Source organism: Buteo buteo, chromosome 8, assembly GCF_964188355.1.
Source record: "Buteo buteo chromosome 8, bButBut1.hap1.1, whole genome shotgun sequence".
NCBI classification, from domain to species: Eukaryota; Metazoa; Chordata; class Aves; order Accipitriformes; family Accipitridae; genus Buteo; species Buteo buteo.
In genome coordinates, this window is record NC_134178.1 from 41,184,054 (window position 1) to 41,206,922 (window position 22,869).

The 22,869-nt window shown below is 42.4% G+C and overlaps 1 protein-coding gene across 8 annotated transcripts in view; it reads right to left on the bottom strand.

The window, feature by feature from the left end:
• The window catches only part of ZBTB20 (zinc finger and BTB domain containing 20), a 512,829-nt gene that overhangs the window by 53,206 nt on the left and 436,754 nt on the right, over positions 1 to 22,869 (bottom strand). For all 8 annotated transcript variants that reach the window (XR_012651362.1, XM_075034361.1, XM_075034363.1 and 5 more), the window contains one exon: positions 6,681 to 6,777. The gene's annotated coding sequence lies outside the window, so the exon portion shown is untranslated. The remainder of the gene's footprint in view (positions 1 to 6,680; positions 6,778 to 22,869) is intronic.

The window sequence follows — 22,869 nt, forward strand, 5'->3', positions numbered from 1 at the left end:
GCTTCCCCTCCATTTTACGGGTGAAGGCGCTCCCTCCCCTGCTCTCCCAGGCAGGCAGCCGCCCAGCCGGGGACACCGCTGCCCTGACCCAGCACGCCGCCACGGCGCCCGGGGTAATCATCCAGCAGCTCCCGCTGCACGCTGAGGGAGGCCACGACCACGCTTGCGAGAGAGCAGCGGGAGCCGGGGAGGCCGAAGCTGTCCAAATAAAACGCCGTTATCTCCTGCTGGCACCTGAGGCACGAGCAGTGGCAGGTCGCCCTGGGAGCGGCCCCTTCTTGAGGCCGCAGCTTGGGCCGCAGGGCGACTGTGGTTTCGGGGCAGGGTCTGGCCCCAGCGAGGGTCGTCCCAGAGCACGGAGGTGCCGCTGGAGCCAAGGCGGCTCTGCCCCGCGTCCACCCAGGCCCCACGCGCGTGGTGCCGGCTCCCTGTGTGCTCCCAAAGCCCCTCTCCGCAGGGTCGGACTGTCCTCCTGAAAGGCCAAGGCGGGAGCCCCTTCTCCCCACACGCCCTGCTCTCCCACATCCCACCTAGGACAGCACGCGGCTGACAGGCCAAAACGTGACTTTTGAGGACTGGACCGGCCTCTCAGTTTTTAAACAACTTTGTACAGGAAGAAAAGCCCCATTCCCGCGGGGCTGTGTGTGTGTGTGGGGGGGGGGGACGACGACGACAAGGAGGAGCAGAGCGGGCCGGCCACCTCGCAGGGGAGAGCAGAGCCCCTGGCCCCCGCCGCTTACATAAAGGCATTATATAAGGGCGGCACGCCCGGCCGGGGGCAGGGCCGGGACCCGCCGCCATTTCCCGGCGGCCGCCGTCGGGGGGCAGCAGCCGCCCGGGCCCGGCTCGGCCCGGCCCGGCCGCCCACACACCCACCCCGGGCAGCGGCCTCTGCCCGCTCGTCCCGCCCCGCCGAGGTACCTCCTCGGCCGGAAAGTGAAAGCTCCGGGAGAGGAGGGAACCTGAACTCTCACTAGAATAAAAAAAATAAGTTAAACGGGCCAAAAAGAAATAACACAACTCCCCCCCCCCGCAAAGGCCCCCCACAGGAGGTGCTGGGCCCGAGAGGCCACTGGCATCTGCCTTGGGTTGCCCGGCGCTGAGGGGATGCCCCGGGGCTGGCGAAAACGCAAAAAAAACAGGCGCTCGGTCCCAGAGGAAGGGGTTTTCGGGGGGTGCTGCAGGGGAGCTGAGCTCTGCAGGTGAACCGCTGCCAACGGAGGGTCACGCTGATAACCCCGCAGCTGCTGGCAGCTCTGATGTGTTTTGGATTACCGGGGCTAAAAATCCCCATGCCACGGGACAGGCAGATGGTACTGCTGCTGTATCCTCCACATATATAATCAATATGCTCAAAAATATACCAGGCTAAAGTCTAATCTGATCTAAATCAATAGGAGATGACTAAATGGACCTTACTTAAAGTTGTAGAGGTACAGCAAAGGGCTGAACTGATATACTCCATTTTAAATGGAAGGAAAATCAAACCATTTAAAAAGCGTATTTTCTTCCTGAGGAGTAAACAGAGCATCTCGTCACTCCGAGCTTGGGCATCCTTCTGCCTGTTCCCTGTTCTGCCACAAGGATCCATCTCTTGCTCTGCGGATGAGGATGCCTGAGACACTGGGCACATATATTTTAAAGTATATGGACTGCACACATTTTGTTTGTAACAGTCTGCATCAGTTCTTGGTGTATGAACTCTGGCACACCTTCACACACCTTATTTCCAGATCCCATGACTCTCCCATGTGCAGTCAGCACGCACTGGGGGCTGCAGGGAATCTGTGTGTAAAGCAGTGCGTTTTTACAGCATTGCTACCCAAGAAGCTTTCAGATAGCATGGCTTTTTGTCCAGGCAGCAAAGGATGTATGTAGGGTTAGACTCTGGATGCATGGGGTAATGAAGTCCCTTGCGCACGGAAGCTGAACCGCCGTATTTAAGGTCTGTTTTCAGCTCAGAGTTAACCCAAGTTACACGCTCGGAATACAGCCCCTGACTCCAGCTCTTTCCACATGCAGAGCTGCCTCCCCTGGGCAGGATGCTGTTGTTATTTGCAGGGTAGGGGCTCAGTCTGGGAAAGCACGACTTGTCAGCCGCTGGCACAGCCACAGTTGTGTTGTTAGACCAAGCACTGTCTGATGCTTCATCGTGTGGCTGATCCCACATGTGCCTCCCAGGCCTTCAAAACTCATTAGAGGGATAGGTTAAAAAATACTTTAGCAACAGGTAGTGGCACCAGTGAGGCTGTGCACAGCACCCTTGCTTCTTCCTTTCCAAACCTGTTTATTTTCTACTTCGCTCTTAAGGCTGACACTGTTATCAAGATGCTTGTGTCATCGCTTTTCCACATCAGAATCCTGCAGCTTGGTGACTTACGCTCACTAGGATGGGAAGAGAAGCAATGGTACTGACTGGCACTAGAGGCGATACCTCTCCACAGCAGTTCATTTCTCTCACACTGTTTCGACATGCCCTGCATCTCAGTACCACCTGAAAGGAATGCAGGCTTCCACATGAGGAAGGCTGAGTAAGGGAAACAGCCAAGTCACTTTTCAGAAAAGAAAAATGCTGGGGACACTGTGATCAAAACTACCTACGAAGAAACCCAAAGAAAGTTCTTCTCCAGTCTGCAATGTCCGACTGCTGTTGCCAGCAAAGGACAACGAGCAAAGCCAGAAAAATCCTGCTATTGCTGTAAGTATATTGCTGTCCTTTTTCCTACCTTATCACCCATACAGAAAGCTCCTATTGCTATGATCTTCACCTATATATTCTAATTAAATATATACTTACATAGTCTACTTCTATTGCTATCTTATTGCTATAGTCTTCACAGAGAGAGTATTTAAGCGCTGGATCGGTGTTGTGGTACCTCCATCCTTGGAGATTTTCAAAACTTAATTGAACAAGGCCCTGAGTAACCTAATCCAACTTGCAAGTCAGCCCTGCTCTGAGCAGGGAATTGGACTAGAGACCTCCAGAGGACCCTTCCAACCTAATTTTTTTTCCTGATTGCACACTTCTATGAACACTTCCATCAGCAAGCTCTCTAACGTATCTCCATGGTAAAATGGCACACTAACTGTGGAAGAGTATGACTTGTCATAGCTATGTCAGAAACCCTGAAAGCACAAAGGTAGGTGTGAGAATGAAACACGTATTAAAAAGCACAAAGGTAGGAGTGAGAATGAAACAAGTAATAAATATTGTTTGTGGAACCTTCCCAAATTATACCTATTTATGTACCATCCATGAACTTCATTGACTGGCAGTCCTGTGTGATTATTTCAGTAGTAAGGGTCAGTCTACCTTGCTACTTCAGTTCATGTGATTATGTGCTTCTCTACAGACTAATCCTGGAAAACAACAAGTTTGCTGTTTACTTGTTAGTAAGGGCAATAAAAGTTGCAACTTACTTGCAAAAGACTTGGGAACCTGCCCTCAGAGCAAGGGGCTCCAGTCTGAGCTCCAGTTACCTCTGAGCTCCTTCTCCACACACACCTGTGGTGCATTACAAGTCCTTCCAAATACTGCACTCAAAACTATCAGAGGGCCATCATCATCTTGCTTCTTGTGAAGGACAGCAGAAGGCCAATATAGCAAAGAGATGGCACTTCTGTATATGGACCCGATGCACAGACTCCTGGAAGTCGGGGACAGAAAAGATGCTGACCTTTCTAAGCTAATCTGAGTCTTGAGGGTCACTGCAGAATTTGTATTTGCTACTGATTTATAACAGATTTATCCCGTCCATTTCTAAACATCCTACCTACTCCATCTCTTTAAATTTTCTATCCTATGTCCAGGTACTTTACTTTTGTTGGTATTCACTTCCAGCATTCCCTTATATTTATTGTGTTATTTTTTATTATGTTCATTTACATCACTTAAAATATATTCTCCTCTTTCTTGATTGTATGCTCTCCAGTACCCAATATCAGGCTAAATGCATCCACTGTCATCCCTGAACTGAACTGTGCGTATCAGCACTTTCCAGCTCATGCGTAAAGCAAGACATACAATCACTGCCATCTTTTTATTTCTGTTTTCTGTCGGTATCTTCATGGCAGTGAGACATCCCCCCCTTTCCAAGTACCTTAACACTACACTGTCATAAAACAAGGTCTCAGATGGCACACAACTCACAATGCTGCAGCAACTGCAATGATTTGGGCACTGGTTGCAAAACAGAATTGGCTCCTTTCTGTTTAATTTGAAGGCAGAATGGATAGTATTTTGGATGTCCTAACCTCAAAGCTATCTAGAAGCTAATTACTACCTCTGAGCTTTGGAAAGCCTTTAAAACCCCTGCTACACTTCCCCCTTCTTGCTGCCACTCTTGCATACAGCCTTCTCTCCCCCAACCCTCCACTCACTCTCCACACATGATTTCTTTGCACGTATCTCCCTTGCAACCATTACTTGAGTTTGGAATGAATTTCTCCTCGATGAGTTAACATGTTCTCACAGCAGGACCAGCAAACCAGGCCTCTGTCAAAAATAGGCAATCTATGTTCTTGTACTTCTCACACGGCAGCTATGACTAACGCTTGAACCTTCCCTTACACAGGGAACAGCTCTCCGTCCTGCAGAGACACCAGGTTAGCAATGAACAAATTAGCTCAGGTATAGGAACCAGCGTAGCTGCGCAGAACCCACAGTAGCATCCTGGCTCTCAGGGGAAGCTATGATAATGTGACTGTATGAGAATAATACTACATAATGAACAATAATGAGGCAGTTTTCAGCCTCTGAATACAGGGAGGGCTGGGTCACCAACCAGACCTTTGTTCATCGCATACTAAACAGCACGGAGGGAACACGCCACAGGGTTGCTGATGTTGTTACAACTGCTGCTGCTGGCTGAGTCTGCCCACCCATGTTCCAGGCATTATTTCTCCTCCTCACAGATACAACATCACCTTCTAGTAAGTGCCCTCAGGTCAGAGATGCCTGTAGTGCCCAAGCACTGCACTTAACTCACCGGTGTACAGTTTGTCTGTAACCCTAGTAATTCACAGAGACTGTATGTAATTAAAAAAAAAACAAACCCTGGCTTTCCAGATCCTAAAAATGTAAGAGTGTGAAAATAGTTTGCATTTGATTTTAAGCGATATTCTTCCTGAGTGTTCTGCTGCACATTCTTCCTCTGCCTGTGTGCAACTAACACAGCTCCTGATATCAGTGCTTATCACTGCCAGTGTTGTGTCTCTTCCAGACATGACATTGACAATACATATTTAGAAACTGACAAAGTGAAAGAGAGAGAGAGAGAGAGAGAGAAGAGTACGATCATTGAATATATATATATATTAAAAAAAAAAAGCCCGAAAGAACAGTGAAAAGCACTGAAATCTGCCCAGAGACCTCACCTCAAAATTTAGGGCACACTGAACGCCAGAGCTGAGGGTGAAGCTTCCCGAGACAAGCTTGCTTTAAACCACCTGAGCCATCCCAGTTTTCCTGCCAGAAGTGTTGCTTCAGTAGTTAAAAGTCCTGCACAGGCTGACTGCCTGAATATTCACACAGCTTCTCTGATGATTTTGCAGCCACATTGATCTTCATGCTGTTACAGCTACATGACTGGCAGTTTGTTTAAAATCTCTGATTGCAAGTTTGTGTCATACAATGGAAAACACAAACTCCTGAAAACATCACCATAAAATGTAATACGGAAGAGAAATCCCAGTAGAACACTGCAGAGCAAGAATGGGAGGCACGGAGAACTGACAAGAGAGGCCCAATGTTCTAGTGCAATAAAAGCCTGGAAAATTTAATCAACACAGAAAAGTAAAATAAACTCCAAAATCCCTTACAGGAGACTGATTAACATAATTAAATTAAACTCGGAGATTAAGTTAAACTAAGATTGAAATTTGCTGGGTGTGTTTCAGGCCTGAAGTGGGGTTTATATGCCCCCAAATTTGTCCATTTTTTCCACCTGAACCACAAGTCTCATGGAAGTTAGGCCCTGACTACAAAACTTGCCTGACTTACAACCTCAGAGCATCTCAGCTACGGCAACACTGTGACAATACTGGCAAGCACTGAGAACTGATGATAAGAAATCAAAACTATGAGATCTATGGGGAAAAAAAGTGCAAATAACAGACAACTGGTAGTTTCAGAGCATAATAAAACCACAACATAAAGTCAAAATTCTCTCAGGCAACTTTACCTATGTAATCCAGCCAAATCTACCAAATTGTAATGGCCTTAAATCATAAATGACTCAAGGCCCGGAAAGAACAGTGTAAACCTTTAAGGAGCTGCAGTTAATTCAATCTGTATTGCATGAAACACCAACGAGAGGAAAGGTGTCTCATTAAAAAGTAGTAAGAATAAAAAAGAAGATAAACACTCTGAAGACAAACATGGATGAACTAACTAGAACAGCACGAACTAGAGCAGCAAGCAGGGAGAACCTGCCAAACTAAAAGATACAAGCGGATCAAACCAGCCATTGCTGAACTATGCTGTGAGGCTAAGACTTAAATATTTAACAGTTTTTTATTGACATATTTTTTGCCCACATATTTCCTTGCAAATTTCAAAAGCAAAACTTAGCTTACCCTCATCAGTAATGCTCACAGGTGCTGCAGTTTGTTTTTGTTTTTTAAAGATGTCTTTTTTTGCTGAAACAAGAAGTCTTTTATAAGAGATAAAATATACTTACAGTGGTTTCCAAATGGTATCACTCTTCAGGTAAATTACTCCAAGCCTTGGACCTAGTGCAGACGTTCATTGGGGCAGGGAACAGAGAGAGGCTGTGTCTGTACCAGAAAGAACCAAAAGGAAAGGTCAGGGGGAAATAATAATTATTTACTGAGAGCAAGAAAACTTGCTGCAACGCTAACTGGCATTCTCCGCTGTCAGTACAGCTGGCTGCAGCCTGGTAGGGCCGAATTCTTCCCGCTTCAATCCCTCCAGCCCCAGCTGCAAACAACAACAGAGTCAGTCCCCGGCTACGCCAGTCTGCCCATGCAACCTATTCTGGTGAAGTGAGGAGGAGAGGGAGGATTAGCCAGCAAAGCGCTATCAGTAGGATTCATTCTGAGAAGTTGCTCACTCTAATGGCATGAGCACGGAGCAGTGATGGAGAGCTAGCACAAACTTGGCACTCAAGTGCATCTCATCAGAACAACAAGGCTAGTCCTGTTCAAAGCAGCAACAAACACTTCCTCAGGACTGAAAGGCAGGAAAAGGAAGGAAAAATCCTCCTTCGCTTCTTTTGCTGTCTTTACATCACAAAAATGATGGCTCCTATCAAAGCAGAAACCCCACTGATCTCCCATCAGCCACCAGGTCTACTGTGGTGAGACCAGTGAAATAACTTACTGTCAGCCTTTCGGGAAAGATTGAGCTCAGCAGCAGTTTTATGTCTGAAATCTCCTGAGTTAAAGAGGGAGTTGGACTCAATGGACTAATGCAGAAAGGGATCCAAAGAAAAACCTCAGCTCCAGTATTTATTAGAGGGTGATTTCACCACCCAGGCCTAAGTTTTTGGGAGTATTTACATTTTGGGGGGACTTGAATCCCTCTCAGACTAACAGAACTCCTCCTTTGCTAGCTTCTTATGATCTTTGGGTGGCTCATTGTGGATGTTGGAAGTATGTCTGAAGTTAACATCCAGGGACAGAATTAAATCCTGCTCACTTCACTTATGCAAAGAACTGCTGGGACATCAGCATATTCAGTCCTACCCACAGTGAAGCCAATGGTGCTATTTCCATGAATAAATGATTTTGCCTACTCTGATCAGACAAGAAAAGCAAATATTTGCTTTATCAAAGAAATCAAGAAGGTGAACAAAAAATGATAAGAGATGTAATTGTTATTTCACAGGTAGTTAATGTCACTGTGCAAGTTGGAATTTATGTCTGTGAATGCAACACAATAAAAAAACCCCACTGTTCGTGCAGCAGGAACACCAGAATGAGCACCAGCAGACACAATGAAGGATTTTAGATGACACTGTAATAATGTACTTCACAAAATATACATTCAGTTTTATGTTCAATTTATACATTTTGTAATGATGACGTTTATTGGTGATGGGGTTATATGCTACATACTGATTTCAACAGGCTATATGAAATCTGGCAGCTACAGTTCACAGGGGCTCAAGCAAACATTTTCTTTTGATTCCAGTTTTTGTAGGTTCTCCCCTCTTGGAGTCTGCTTTGAATTGCAAATTGAGTAAATTTAAACACACACACACAAAAATCCTCAACTTAGCCTGAACCTCTGAGTTTCACCAGAGCCTGGGAGAGGAACCATATGCCAGCATCAGGTTAGCTCAAAGGAATTAAATAAAACAGTGACACCTTTGACCACTACCAAGGGTTGAATTTCAAAAGTGCCATAATGCCCAAGGATTCTGCAGATTTAAGCCCTTGCTAACACTCAGCATTGCTTACTTTCAAGCTCTCCTTCCCACTTCCATATATGCCCCCCCCCCCCATTCTGATAATGCTGACCTCGCTTCTTATATCCACTTTGCACACATCAGTCTGTCTTTTATCTGGCTATTGCTCACCTTTTTAAGGCATAAATCCCGTGTGCCTTAAAGACTACCCAGTACTTCAGTTAACATGCATTTTTAACTTGTACTAGAAGCAGAAAAATCACAGGATCAGGTCTTTAGTCTTTACTTCGGCAGAACTCCTGCTCACTTCACTCCTAATTTCACACAAGAGAAGCCTAAGAACTGCATGTACTAATCCTGCATATTTTGTCACCTCTCTTTTTGTGTCATTATTGCTCTTCCAATCTCTGGGATCCCAATCCAAGTGGCTCTCTCTTACAGCACTGCCTAGCACTCAATCTGGCTTCACATCAAGGGTCAGGCAGACAAGTTGTTAGAGATGGGCTGTTCAAAGTCTTCTACAAAATCTGGGCACTAAAATCTCTGTGAAAGGCAACACTTAAAATATCTTTATTTTTTTTCCATCGTTTTTGCTATGGCCTGGGAAGATATATCTCCTCCTCCAGTGTGATGAGCATAAAGCACTGAGACCATCAGCATTTGATAGGTACATTTTAAGTACATAAAATCAACAAATCTGATGGAACTTCAGAAGAGTCAGAGAGTGCAATGGAGAAGGAAACACCCTGAATTTTTCTAAAAGTTTTAATCTAGCTTGGGAAAAATTAGAGGAAAAGGATTTTTGACCATGAGAAGATTGGGCAAAAAGAGAGACAAGCAGGACAGCAGGGGAATGGGATGTGTGACATTGGGTTAAGTAACCTCTTCCCTCTCTACCTGGGCTTCTCTACCCAGAAAAGGAAAGCATTACATTTCTGCTCCATGAGGTACTGTGTGCTTAATTAAGAATTTGGAGGATAAATTTTCTGCATGAATGCATTCCAGAAATGCAGACTCTTATTACTTAAATATTTCCACTAATGATGGTAACTTGGGCATTTTATATATGCTCGCTTTTATTCCACCTTGCTCTTCCCAAGCTTTATCTGGTAATTTAGAGGGTGTAAGAAACATTAATAGTATTACTGTTTTTATTAAGGAAGGTCCGTTTTATGATAGCAGTGATGTACTACAGACTGTGATTTAAGATGTACACTTTAGGTCAATTCTATACTGGCTTCAGTGGAGTTGCAGTGGGCATGAAGTCAGGAGAAAATGTGGTACTTTACATAATAATGCTGATGATTAATGGGCTCCTGGACCGTAACTCCATATTCTGGGGCACTGATCCTCCTTCTCCTCCCTCCTGAAATTTGTGTCTTGACCCTTTCATCTCTTGTTAGCTACCTTTCCAGAGCTGTTCATTAATCAGCACCATAGATCTGATGTGGTCTGTCATATCATATTACTTAAAACACACATAAGCAAGCATTGGCCTGACTCTGCTCTTTATACAACACACCATGACAATATTTCCTTTACAGATGACTTAAATATTATAAACATCAATTTCCTGCTGGTGCTTGGTCCTGAAATTTGCTTTTTCTAGGTTGGTTCCCTGCAGGACATTTCTATCTCTCCCCCTGGCTGTTACTTCTTTCTGCTCAGAGACACCATCAAACACCTTCAGTATTCCCCATTTATTAGGGGCACTTGAATGTCTGACCTGCAAGAGACAATCAGCAGAATAGATCTTTCTCTTTGCTTGAGACCTGGTACCACAGTCTTCTGTTACTTTCTCTTAGTGAGTCCTGATCAAGGGGACTCAATTTTTTAGTTAATTGCTATTTATTTTATCCCAGCAATACTCTTTTCCCTGATACCTTCAGAAGTCTGCTTCCTTCTGCCTTTCGTGTGATCCCTTGTAATGAAAAAATTAAAAGATGAGCTTCTTGTGAGCTTATTTCTGATTACTCTTATTTGCTGTGCTGGCACAGTGCTGTCTATCATGAGGCAATGGAAAATAAGACCTGGCTAGTGCCACAGAAGTTAGCATGTCTGATCTTAATCCACATATTGTACAGGTCTCTTGAGTAAGGCGAGGTCAGTTTTAATTGACGCTTTCACAATCATGATATATTTTCAGACTGAGCTGTCTAGGCTAAATGCAATTCTTTTTTGGTCACTTTTTCTCTCTGGGAGTAGCATTTTGGATGAAATTCTTAAAGCAGCAACGAGAAGGAGAAGATGAGAACAGCAGTGTTAGCCATCAACAAATGTGATTCAAGAGTCAGCTTGCTGCATGAAGTGGGTTATTCCAGATGTGTTTTACTGTTTCTTTTTCAAAAGAAGGTACATCCTCTGACTAGGGCAGACTGCAGCACCTACGTGACATGAACAAGGTTAGGCTGTTGGCTACCTACAGGTAGGTATCCAACCACAGTGTCTTAAACAGAGATCAAGATGCACTGTGATATAAAAAACACCCTTCCAACAGAGGCCAGAATGTGTGCCATAGAAAACATTAAAATTTAGCAGCACAGGACTTTCTATCAGAAGGCCATAGCATGAATTTTTCAGAATAGTCAGGGCTTCATCTAGGAGAGGAAACTGCTCACTTCTGTATTCTACTGGGAACACTGTATGTCCACTATCAGTAATTGGGCCTGAAATTCAGAAATTAATTTGTTAATGAATTAGACATTTGCAGAAAGACTGTTTAAAAAGGCTGGACTGCTCTAGCCTGGTAAGGGCCAATTTCCCACAAGGACATCTTTGCAAAAGTACTAGAGAAAAAATCTCTCCCTGAGGTCCCAGGGGTACTTACTGAAATCTGGAATAGCAATGTAGTTTGTAGTAAAGTCTACACCATGTTCCCACTTTCTGTCTCACAAACCCTCTATTACTTGTCAGTATCTGCTTCTTTTCCCCTTCTTTCACTGCCTTTTATCTGATACTATAGAATTTTGCTTCCCTTAAGGTGCAATTCTTTTCTTAAGTTTGAATTTGGCACTTGTAATAGGCATTTTCCAGGTCTCACTTTCATCTGTGGATTCTTCTGGTACTTCCTTCTATTTGCAAGCAGTATTCTCAATGCAACAGCTAACCACACCTAAGAGCTAAGGTCCAAAAGGATAACTTCTCCTACTGACCTTCCTTTCCACTCCCCTTGCCTAATGGCCCCTCCTACCCTGTGCAGTGGTAGAAGGCCTCAGCCCTGAACTTTTGGAGGAGTTCTGTCTCATTTAAGATATAAATCGGGGTGCTGCCTATTTTCCATTAATGAAGATCTCATCGTGCTTAGAGTGCTGGGTGTATATACCCCATACTTGCAGAGAAACTGGTTAGATGGTGCCCAAGCAGTGTATGTTGCTCTCTTGGCTGCACCTCGCTGTGGGCAGAACAGGGTAAAGCAATGTTAGGCAATGTTAAGCATCTGTTCAGACTTTGCACTCCTGATTTGAAATGGTGAAGATAACTGGTACCTGGAAGAGGCATCTAAATGTCAGTAGTTGGTGGGCTTAATAAGAGCAGAAGCAGATCACCAAAAGCCCTGATGTAACATTCAGCTAAACATTCAAATGAATACAAAAATCTATGATGACAGACTGAATCATGGCAGCGTGTCAGACCATGAGTTATCTTTTCACAAGTGGTAAAGAGAAGAAACAGTATTGTACGTATAGATAGATATATACATATCTGGCAACCATATATATTATATGTATGTCTGTATAGTTATATATACAATTATTATTTTAAAATTATCTTATTCTGGCAAAATATTGCCAGGTATAATGACAGAATTCTCTATATTCCGACTATGGAGCTGTCACAATCATATCTGAATGTTGAACGAAACCACATACTTTTCAAAGCAATTCATTAAAGTGAGGTGTGACTGAGGCAAATACATAAAGTCATGATGTTATTGATGCTGGTGTCAAATACAGAGTAAATCTTCAGTGCTCGGTGGAACTGCACCTACATAAGCTTTCCAGGGAACAGACTGATTTGTGGGTAGTGCTTGTATACTGCCAGTGTTATTGACTCTTGAGTGCTAGTTTTCTACAGATACTTAGTATTAATAGAAGCAGTTTGAGAGTATAAACAGCCCCAGGCATTCATGTGCTGATCCTGTAGGTTACAAGGCATCAGCATTACGGTATGAAACTCAAAAGGTTTGTGAGAGGGGAACAAGGTAAGACATTAAGGTTTTGAAGCCATGAACACTGAAGATGGCCAGTGCAATCAGTCTTGCCTTGTTACCAAGAAGGCGGCACTTCGACAACATGACACTGCCTTGCTACCTTAAGCAAGGTTCTCACAAAACCAAAGGTATAGTTGTGCTGCAACTACTACCAATGTTTCTCCAACTGAAATATGAGTTGCCATCACTGCAATCACCAGAGACGAAGAAAATGTGTAGAAATTAAATTGTTACAGTAATATATCCGCCTAAGCTACTGCTTTGGCTAAATGAGCCAGATTAGCTCATGACAGATGAGCTTCATGAACATTTCATTGCCAAGGAACCCTGTCAAAATATTGGTGATTTCTCCGAATCTGTTCAACATCATGGAGATGTCAAACGAAATCTGAAAGGACATTATTTTTCAGGAAGAACAAAAACAATGAAAGCATACGAAGAGAATGAGCTGAGTTTTCTCCTCCTCCCCTACACTTTGCTTTGGTTTCACTGAATGCTGTCCCTGCAAATACTTTGGCATAAACCCTGAAACCCTTAGTCTCACAGATGTGTCTGAAGTACATTGTCATGAGTATGGAAGATGATACAAAATGGTAACTGATAAAAGTAATGAAATCCTGTTTTTTTCATGGCTTATTGCTTGCAGAAACTATGACATACTGTTTACATTCATTTAAGGTGTAATTTCATGTAGGACAATGGAATACCACCAGCAATAAATCTCAATGGATTTGATCCATTTGTCACAGAACCACCCCCCTCAAGGTAAACTAGGAAATGAAACTTTCACTCATACATCTGGTTGTCTCAAGCACCAAGACCCGGGTTATCAAACAGTTAAACAGAAAAATTGAACACCCTCCTCCCCCCGCCAAAAACTTAGCATCATCTTGATGGAATTCCTCCCTCTCACTGAGCTTTTATTATGTGACTTGTTTTATAAGGAGAGGAAGAAACTTGCAGGATTTTTACCTGCCCTTACTAGAGGAAGATTTACATTAAAAATCATGTTTGCATGCATTCTGAGGGGCAAGGTCTGAGACAAGGAACCTTTTCCTTAAGTTTTAAGATTCATAACACCACTGCTCGAATGCTGCGCTAAACAATCATGTTACTGACAGTCAGGAAAAACACTCAAATGATTTTGAATATTTTTTTGTTTTGTTTTGGATGACTGTCTCCTGTCTCTGAAGATTTCCCTTGCAAGTCAATCATTAAAGAGTCAGTAACCAACACAGTGAAAAGACTAGGTAAAAAGCACCACGAACATGTTTTCCCATACCATTCTTCCCGTGTGCTTGCAGCCTCTGGCCTCAAACTGTACAAATGAAAGCTTGTTTGATTTATGTCAAAAACTATATATAAAATATCACACAAGATCCACAGAGAAACAGAGTCACTCTGGGCTTTGGTTTCATTATCCATTGAGGAATAACTGACTACAGCCTTGGAGTACGTAGAACTGATCAAAGCATTTGCTTCCTCACAAGCAAAGAGAAACCCACTGTAGATTTCCTGTTTCATGCTTCAGTGCCAACACACAATGAAAAAAGTTCTAGATGAGCATGTGAATTATTCTAAAACATTGTTCAATCAAATCTGATGGTTATGCACATTTGTGAAACTCATCATTTGAAATGTCAAGTCACTGACAGCAATGTGTCCTGAGGTGTGATGTATATTTGTGATAATTATTTGCTTTTTAAAGTTATGTATCGTCTGCATCAAAACAGGATTTTTCTTAAGTGTGCCTGAAATGTAGAGATGTCAGTGCCGGCTGCGTTATTCAGATCTGGGTTTTAAATACCCTGTGCCAGGAAAGCACAGAGTCAGGATATGACTACAATGCCATTTTTAAGGCACTCTGAGTTATTTTTCACTGTTTTCCTAAAACTGTATGCAGTGTGGCTGATGGAGAATGATTACTAACATTAATAGCAGCTGAAGTGATTTCTACTAGGTACAGTATATACAGCATGATGCATTAAGGAAAATAACATAGCAATAAATGTTGTTATTCTTACTCCAGTATTAGCAAATGATAAACTCTTGGGATTTATTGGAATTCAGTATTCAGCTCTCTTCTGTGGCTCTTAGAGGCTATTTCCCTGGTCATTTCAAAACTTTCCTGAATGAAACTGAAGGCAGTTGGCTCTGTTGTTGGGTAAGTTCTGCTAACGTAGGAGGGCTGTCTTCTGAGTGCTAAAAAGACCATTTCCAAATCTTCAGCATCTTATTCCTTGACAGCAGAAGTTACTACGCAGATCGGTTTAGATGATGCTGAAATGAAATTTTACAGGACATCCACAGTCTTCCAAGATAAGACATTGTAGGGAATGGCAGTGACTTGAGGGGACCTGACAGCAACTTCCCCACCTTTTACTTTTGGAAGGTGACACTCTGTAAACAAGCACCCCACCTGTGTTCACTTCGGTATTCAGAACATAACCCTTTTTCCTATCAAAGAAATGCTGTGAGGAGGAGATTAGATCTTTGACTGTAGACAATCTGGCAGCTACCTTACTCTTGCTATCTCCCAACAGAAACTGTCATAAGAAAATGGCCCAGATGAACAAAATTACGAAGGCGCTTGCAGATATTCTGATCTCTGCCATGACCGGCAAGAAGTGCCACAGGAGATGGATCAGGAATCTTAGCTGTAGGGGAGCTCAGAGCTATTCTAGTTCAATCAGATTTCACAATTTGCTCTAATGAAGAGTGCTGGCAGAAGTTCAAAGCTACTCCAGGTCTCGACTCTCCCTCCACATTACTATAAAAATGACTGTAGAAGTGTTAACTGCAGAGGAGCCAAAAGTTGTTTTGGTTCCAGCCTTTCCCAGCAGGAGTAACTGAGAAAATAGAGTAGGAGTGCTAGTTCTGCTCACAGCTCCCTCAGCCTCCTGCAGAACACTAGAGACGTTGCCGGGAACACAGCAAAGTGTGCCCAGCGCTGTCCCTCCTCGCAGCTCCTGCAGGCTCAGTCGCTCCCTGAAAACGCTGCTGATACAAATGCACCGGTTCAGTAATTCCAGAAGTCTTCGGAATTAGCATCAACCTCCACTGCTGATAACCCAACGGCTGTTTGAGAGGCAGAAGGTATCAGGAGGATGGCTGTGTTCAGCCAGCATTGATTTCTTCAGCCTTTTGTCTGTGTCTGCTTTCTGTCTCGTTTGGAGGTGGTTACTGTTACTACAAGTAGCATGAATCATGTCTCTGTTAAAAAACAGAGCTTCAATTGTCTTACATAACCCCTGGTAACTGCATGTCTAATAATAGCAAGCCATTTCCAGGTAGGGAATCTGTCTGTGTCCCAGACGCAGACACATGCACATGTGCACACACACACATATTTGTATTACTTTTTACACCTCACTTCTGGGAAGGAGTGAGCTTTTAACATGCAATATGACAGTTCTGAGCTGCAGGACCCGGCATCTATTATTTTAAAATGCCATTTTTCACTTATTGCCTTGAGAGGCCAGTCCGGTACACGCAATATGCTTCACAGCCCAAGCAGTAAGAGGGAGCAAAAAGAAAACCCGACAGCACTGTCTGGTTTTGAGAGAGCATTGGATGGCAAAGGCCATGGTTGGATCCTGACCTGAAAGCTTGACTCTTTCTAGACGTGAACTCTCCTTCTGTCTCTAAGAGAAGGCCCACATTTTGATAAAGTTGGTAATTCTCATAATCCTGACAAACCCTTATTTTTTCCATCCCTCAGTTTCCCCCTTGGAAAAGTAAAGGGCAATATGCAACCCCCCCATTACTGCAAGGCTAATAGAAAATGCTGCAAATCAATAATGAGGTCTTCAAATGGAACTTCTTTATAAATTGAAAATGTTATTTGTATTGTAACCCATGAGTGGTCCACAGAAAGGAGAAGTTTCTGAAGATTACTACCGCATCACAAAAATGCTGAACTTTCATTCAGTAGGAGGTCAAGGAAGAAATCATCGCCGGTAATGTTGCTGCTGTTCTGTGAGACATTGCACTGCCTGTCCTCTTGCGAAATGAGACAAAGTTCTGCTGTAGAGAAACATGCCATCAGCTCCATCAACTTTAGTATCCTGATTCTGGTTAATAACAAACACAAGACTCTTCAAAGGGAGAGAATCATAGAATCATAGAGTATCTCAAGTTGGAAGGCACCCATAAGATCATCAAGTCCAACTCCCTGCTCCTTGCATGACTACCTCAAACTAAATAATGACTAAGAGCGTCGTCCAGACGCTCCTTGAACTCTGACAGGCTTGGTGACGTGACCACTTCCCTGGGGAGCCTGTTGGCAAAGTGGTTCTAGACTGTTTCACAAGGTTTTCCAAAGAAACCAATTCCTTCTGACCTTTCTTACCATCAGTCAGCATACCTGGGCATCTAAGCTTGGATTATATGGTATCAGCAACACAAGAGCCAGACTTCAGCCATTCTAAACTTCTATATTCTCTTGGTTTAGGAGATGGATTAGAGCCAGGGATTTGGAAAGTCAATTTGACTTCTGGATTTGTTCAGCTTTGAGAGTTCAATTTAGGTTCATCCCTTCACATTGTGGGAATGTAATAAACAGTTAAAAACTTAACTGATGACATAATAAAAAATGTTCTCCTTTAGCTTTTATTTCTAAATCTATTATCTTTCTCAGCTCAGATAATCTTTCTTCAAAGTTTGTTGGAAGTACTTGAAAACACCAAAGCTTAGTGGATCACATGTCAGACTCTGGTTCTATGCCTACTTCTGAGCAAGGTGTACCGCATAACCAGGCAGTACCTTTGGAGGAATCGTTACTTGCCTGTTTCTCAGGATCTATGGACAATAACTGACAATTTGGTATTATTATTATGGGATCAAGCATCTTATTATGAGACCCTGGAACCAAAAATCACCTTACAGTAAAGTCAGAACTGAACTAAACCTAAATCGTGTTTGAACTCACAAGCTGACTGGTCTGGCCAACAACTGCAGACCAGCTTTATGGATGCCCTCCCACAAAGTTAGTCCATAATACTCATATGATCTCAGACAGATTTCTGTGGGTGCAACAGGGAAAAAAATTGGACTGGTACTTTTACTTGTTATCAAATAAAAGCCTATGGTTCAGCAGTAATAAGCCTACTGTGAAAAGTCCAAAGACCCAAGCAAGTGAAAAAAACAAATCAAACAAGAAACCTGCTGAGTTGTAAACTGTAGTTTATCAGTATCATGCAGTCATGAGCTGACTGTGCTACTGCCCTAGGGTAAGAAGTTCCTACCTTTTCTGTAGGAAGTCAAATTAATTTGCCTTCACTATCTAGTAATCCCCTTGTCAAGCAGTAAGAAATTTAGATATTGGCCACTCTGTGTTACAACATACTATTTAGAAAGTTGAAAGAGAGAAAACGAATGGAAACCATAGATCATGCATCAGTTGCTGAACTTGCAACATTCCTGCTAGAAAAACTACTGATATTTTAATTGCTGATCATAACACTATGTCCTAGATTCCAGCTAAGCATCTGAGAACACAACAGATCTTGTGCATTCAGGTTATTTTTATTAGGACTGAAACTCCTGCAGGAAACACTTTCACTGGTGGCCCAGTAAGGGGTTAAACAAAAGTTGGACTCAAGTTTACAAGGCCATCTGAACTGGCTTCAAGTGGACATGAAACATCTATGCATCTGGAAAATGGAGCTTGCAATTGACTGTTCTGTACCATCTGCTCTCAAGAACATTTTCTGCTTGGGAGTTGCATAAGCAATGAAAAAAAGCACACAAACAACTTCCTGTACCATGTTTTCGGTCACTTGTAATGACGCATTACAAAGCAAACCGGCTAAATATGCACAACTGTGCCTCACTCCAGATGACAACATGTATTATATAAGAGCAATGCCTGACAGAAAGACACTTATTTTAAGGTATCACGACACAAAGAGCACCCAAGGGGAAATATTCACTACATGTGAGAGTTGGGGGCAAGTGCCAGGGAGAGTTTTGCCTCCATCTTGAAAGGCCAAGTGCAGTTCTGAAGACAGAAAAATCAAAAAGAGGACTTCTTTCAGTTTACGAAGTAGAATGACAGAACTTTTTGCATCTCCTTCTGTAAAGAGGAGTTTAACTTGCAATGAATGTAAGCTTTTTGTTGTTATTTAATGTCACTTTAACGCATTTTAGATTCAGAATTATTCTTATCCCAAAAGCTTTTAAAAATATCATTTGTTTAGACTTGCTTTGTTTGCCTGTTGGGAAGCCATGGCCTGATTTAATCTCGTACTGTGGCATAAATAAAACAATATCCACAGGAATTAGAATAGTTTAACCAGAATAAAAATATCTACCTCTCCAAATGGGTCCCAAGCCTTTAAAACTGTGTACGTATGTATGTGTTGGCCTCTTTCTCTTTCCAGTGACTGCACTAACGGAACTGAATGGAGACATGGGGGAAGCCCAGTACCTGCGCAAACATGGGGAACTGCTGAAGGTGAAGGGGGGCTGAAGCCTAGACTGAAGCAGGGTGAGTTGCTAAAGGAAGGTAGTTTGCCTCTACTTTGGTGGATTTTTAATGCTGAAGTCGAGATGAGTTTCCCCACTAATGAACAGACTCAGGCTATCAGCCCACAACCGTTACCACGGGATCACTCAGCAGTATAGATCTGACCTGGTTTGGGCACGGGCACATGATCACATTACTATCAAATTAGCAAGAGTTTGTGTTGCTGCAAGAGAACAGACGATATATAATCTAGCCTGAAGTCAGAGTGGCGCAGACAGGTGATATCTGATCTGGCACAAAGCCTGCCATATAAAGTTAATCCATTTGTTCTGAAAACATTCAAACCAGTATGTGAATTTATCCTAGATCAACACTTCGTGTTATATGGCTACAGTGTTTTTGATAGGGTATTATGAGCCAGATCCACTGTGCCGTCAAACCACAGCTTCAGAAACTGTTTGCCCCAGACATTATTGGAAATGGAAACAACCAATTCTATCAATCTACAGGGTAAATCTGGGAGCACAAAAAGCTCCAGCAGAGACGAACTCCCACCCACCTGAGAAGCAGGTTGTCCTTGAAAAGACTAGCCATGTAACAATAAAGTGGTTCACTTCCAATTCAGCATCTATTACTTCCCACAGGCCAGAAGGACTTAGACTACTGAATTTTCTTCTTACCTTCAAAATACAGTGGCTTTGTTGTTAATACAGGGTTTTCCTAGCTAATGGACCCTGTAGTTTAGAATCTGCAGGACTAGATTATTCTTGGGAGACCAGTCCGTCTCCAAGAAAGTGTACCTCAGCCTGTGGCATCAAAGTCTCAGGTTAACGAAAACTTTTGAGATTTCAGCTGAATCAAGCAGGTGCACCGTTCACACAGGTCACCTCTGCATGGGAAAGAACATCAATATGTTTTCTGTACCTACAATTCATTAATAGCAAAACCTGGTTCATATCCTCTTTGCTACAGCATCCTTCCTCTGCCTGCCTTTGACGCCTAGCCCCCTTGCTGACTCTAATGCCTTACACCTCCAGCCATCAGAAGGACACTGTATGAATTTGTTCATAATTACACCAGCAAGTCTCCTCTGGTTTTCATGGAAGTTACATCCTCATAAACGAGAGCAGAATTTGGCCCTCTGCCTTTTCCAAAGGAAGACTAATGATCAAATAATTTTCTCACATCTCTGTTTGCACTTTCACAGTCTGGTTACATTGATTTGTGTCTCATAAGTAGACATTTCCTTTGTTGGTTACAAATCAATGTTATAGACCTAGCCTGCCTGCACATTTTTCCCTTCCCTCTTACTGTGTGGAAAACAAAGTGCAGCTTCAGTTCTTCTCGCTTTATAAATGTGAACTTCCTTGATGAAGCATCAGAGAGAAAAGCAGATAAAATTCCAGCTCTCCGTCAAAAAACAGGAAACGTCTGTGCTTAAATTTCTAATTACCAAGATGCTTTATGGTATGATAAACACCTTTATCATCCCAGTCTTACAGCGGCTTTGTTAACCTAGTTATAATTCTCTCCTTCAGATATCGCAAGATTTCCCATAGCAGCCCACTGTGATATCACAGACAGCTATGACTTCATGGCATGAGTAAGGAAAAAAGAGGCAAAGGTTTTAGTCTGCAGCAGGACTGAGCTGCCACACAAATCTCCTGGAAACGATGCAAAAGAAAAGGGTTTGCAATTGGTGCCTGAGAGGCAACGAGCTTTTTGACTAGAGTATGAAAATACAACAGTGAAGATAGATGGGTATTTTACTACAAATGGATACGCATGATAATAGAAAAGGAGTAGTAAGAAACACAACCATCAATCAGAATATACCAAGTGAAAGAAGGTACAGGTGTAAATGTGGAACATCACAGTTTGATTTGCCTTTATTAAAAGAGAAAGAAAAAGTTAGAAAAAAAGAGTAAAAGCAGACTCAATGCAATCTCATCAATTTTAATACTATGAAGAAGTTTAGTAAGCCACAGTTCCACCAATTTGATGGAAAACTCATGGCTGACAAAATAAAAATAGAAACAGATTAGAGCTGGCATCAATAAAAATAATAATAATAAGGTTTAAAGGATGTGAGATCAAAAAGGAGAAGAAAAATTTTACAAATATGAAACAAGGCTTGCTACACTGCCATCACCACCATCGAAGAGCATCTTCAGAAGTCAAAAGGGAATTTTATTCATTCTGAAGAACAGCACTAGGAATCAGGAAATCTGGGTCCTACTTACACCTCTTCTGGTGAATCTATGCTTGGCCTTGAGACAGATATGTCAGTGCTCTGTGCTTCAGCTTCTCTGTAAAGCCAGTCGAGATAGTAACAGATCAACTTCACAGGCATTTTATAAAGCTTAATTCATGAGTGTTGAGAAAACACTTTGAGGTCTTTATGAAGAAACTATTATACGTAAGGAAAGACAAAAAGGAATTTGAAGATTTGGGAAACACTTGAAAAAGAGATTCCACAACTTGACCATCTCCCAGAAATCACAGAAAAAAGAACAAATCACTTCCTTTTTTGGATTTTATTTCCAAAGGAAGCTTAAAGCTTCTCAGCCAAATGGGCAAAGAAGTTGCCCCCACAAATAGTTGAAGAATCAGTGTGTTAGAGTCCTTGCTTTGCTGTACGCTTGCTCAGCCTCAGTCCCTGCTGGACTGCAATGTTGCAACACTGTATGCATGTGCCCATTCCCAGTGAGATAACACCATGCTGCTGGCCTGGTGGGAAGAGAGATGAGAAATTATGACTACTTGGATGGCTGGCTACTTGCACAGCCTCTTGCCAGCAGCAGTTCAGGCAAGATGCCACAACTGTTGCTATAAGACTTTGAGGACCAACTGTTTGGCCCCTCGTTCCACTAGTCCACAACCCTAGGCATCAGCCTGCTTTGTTTGTGTTTAAAATGGATGTGGTTTTCTAAAACTTTTGAGTGTTGTAATAGTAGATATGGTGGAATAGCCCTTGATAGATCAAATCTATAAACTAGGTTAGGAAGAAAGAAAGAGACACACAAAATGAGAACACTAAAATTAAGAGAATTATAAAAACAAAACAACATTATTCTAATTTGATACAACTTTTCCAAACCATTTTACTTAGACGTAAATGACAAACAGAAGATACCAAACTGCCATGAGTCAGATGTGCAGAACCGAATCTGTTCATCAATGTTCTTTTGGTAGCATCCATCATTGTCACAACTCTTGTCTCTAGTAAGAGTTAATCCTAAAGAAAGAACTCAAGAGATGGAACTGCCCAAACGTGTTTTAGTTTACTGATTAAGAATACAATCTACCAAAAAGTCCAAGCAGTGATATGTTACCAATTCAAAAGGTCTACCACAACCACATTCATCTATAGGATGAAGAGAACTCAATATGCATTTCAATGCAAATATACTTATAGCTGCTTGTTTACAGCATATGGTGCCTTCCACTGTATACTGCATATTTTTCTTATCTTGCACTATCAAAGTTAGCAGACAGTGGAAAGGTATGCATCTTTTTCTTATCTTATCCTGAACAGGCTTCACTAACAAGGACATAAATTCTGTCTTTTCAATACCAAGCTGCAATTAGCACAGAGGCCATGACATTGCAGTTACCACAAAGGTCACAGTAGCACAGCTACCCAGGGGTTTCCACACTTGAGCTAAGCATGAAGCCAAAGCACTCTGAGCATATGGAAATGTATAAGCTTTTTTTTATGTCTGCATATATGCATGCCAGGAGTAAATATTTAAGGAACAAACAACATGATAACATGAGAATGAGAAAAACAATGATTGTAAGCATAACAGTGATCA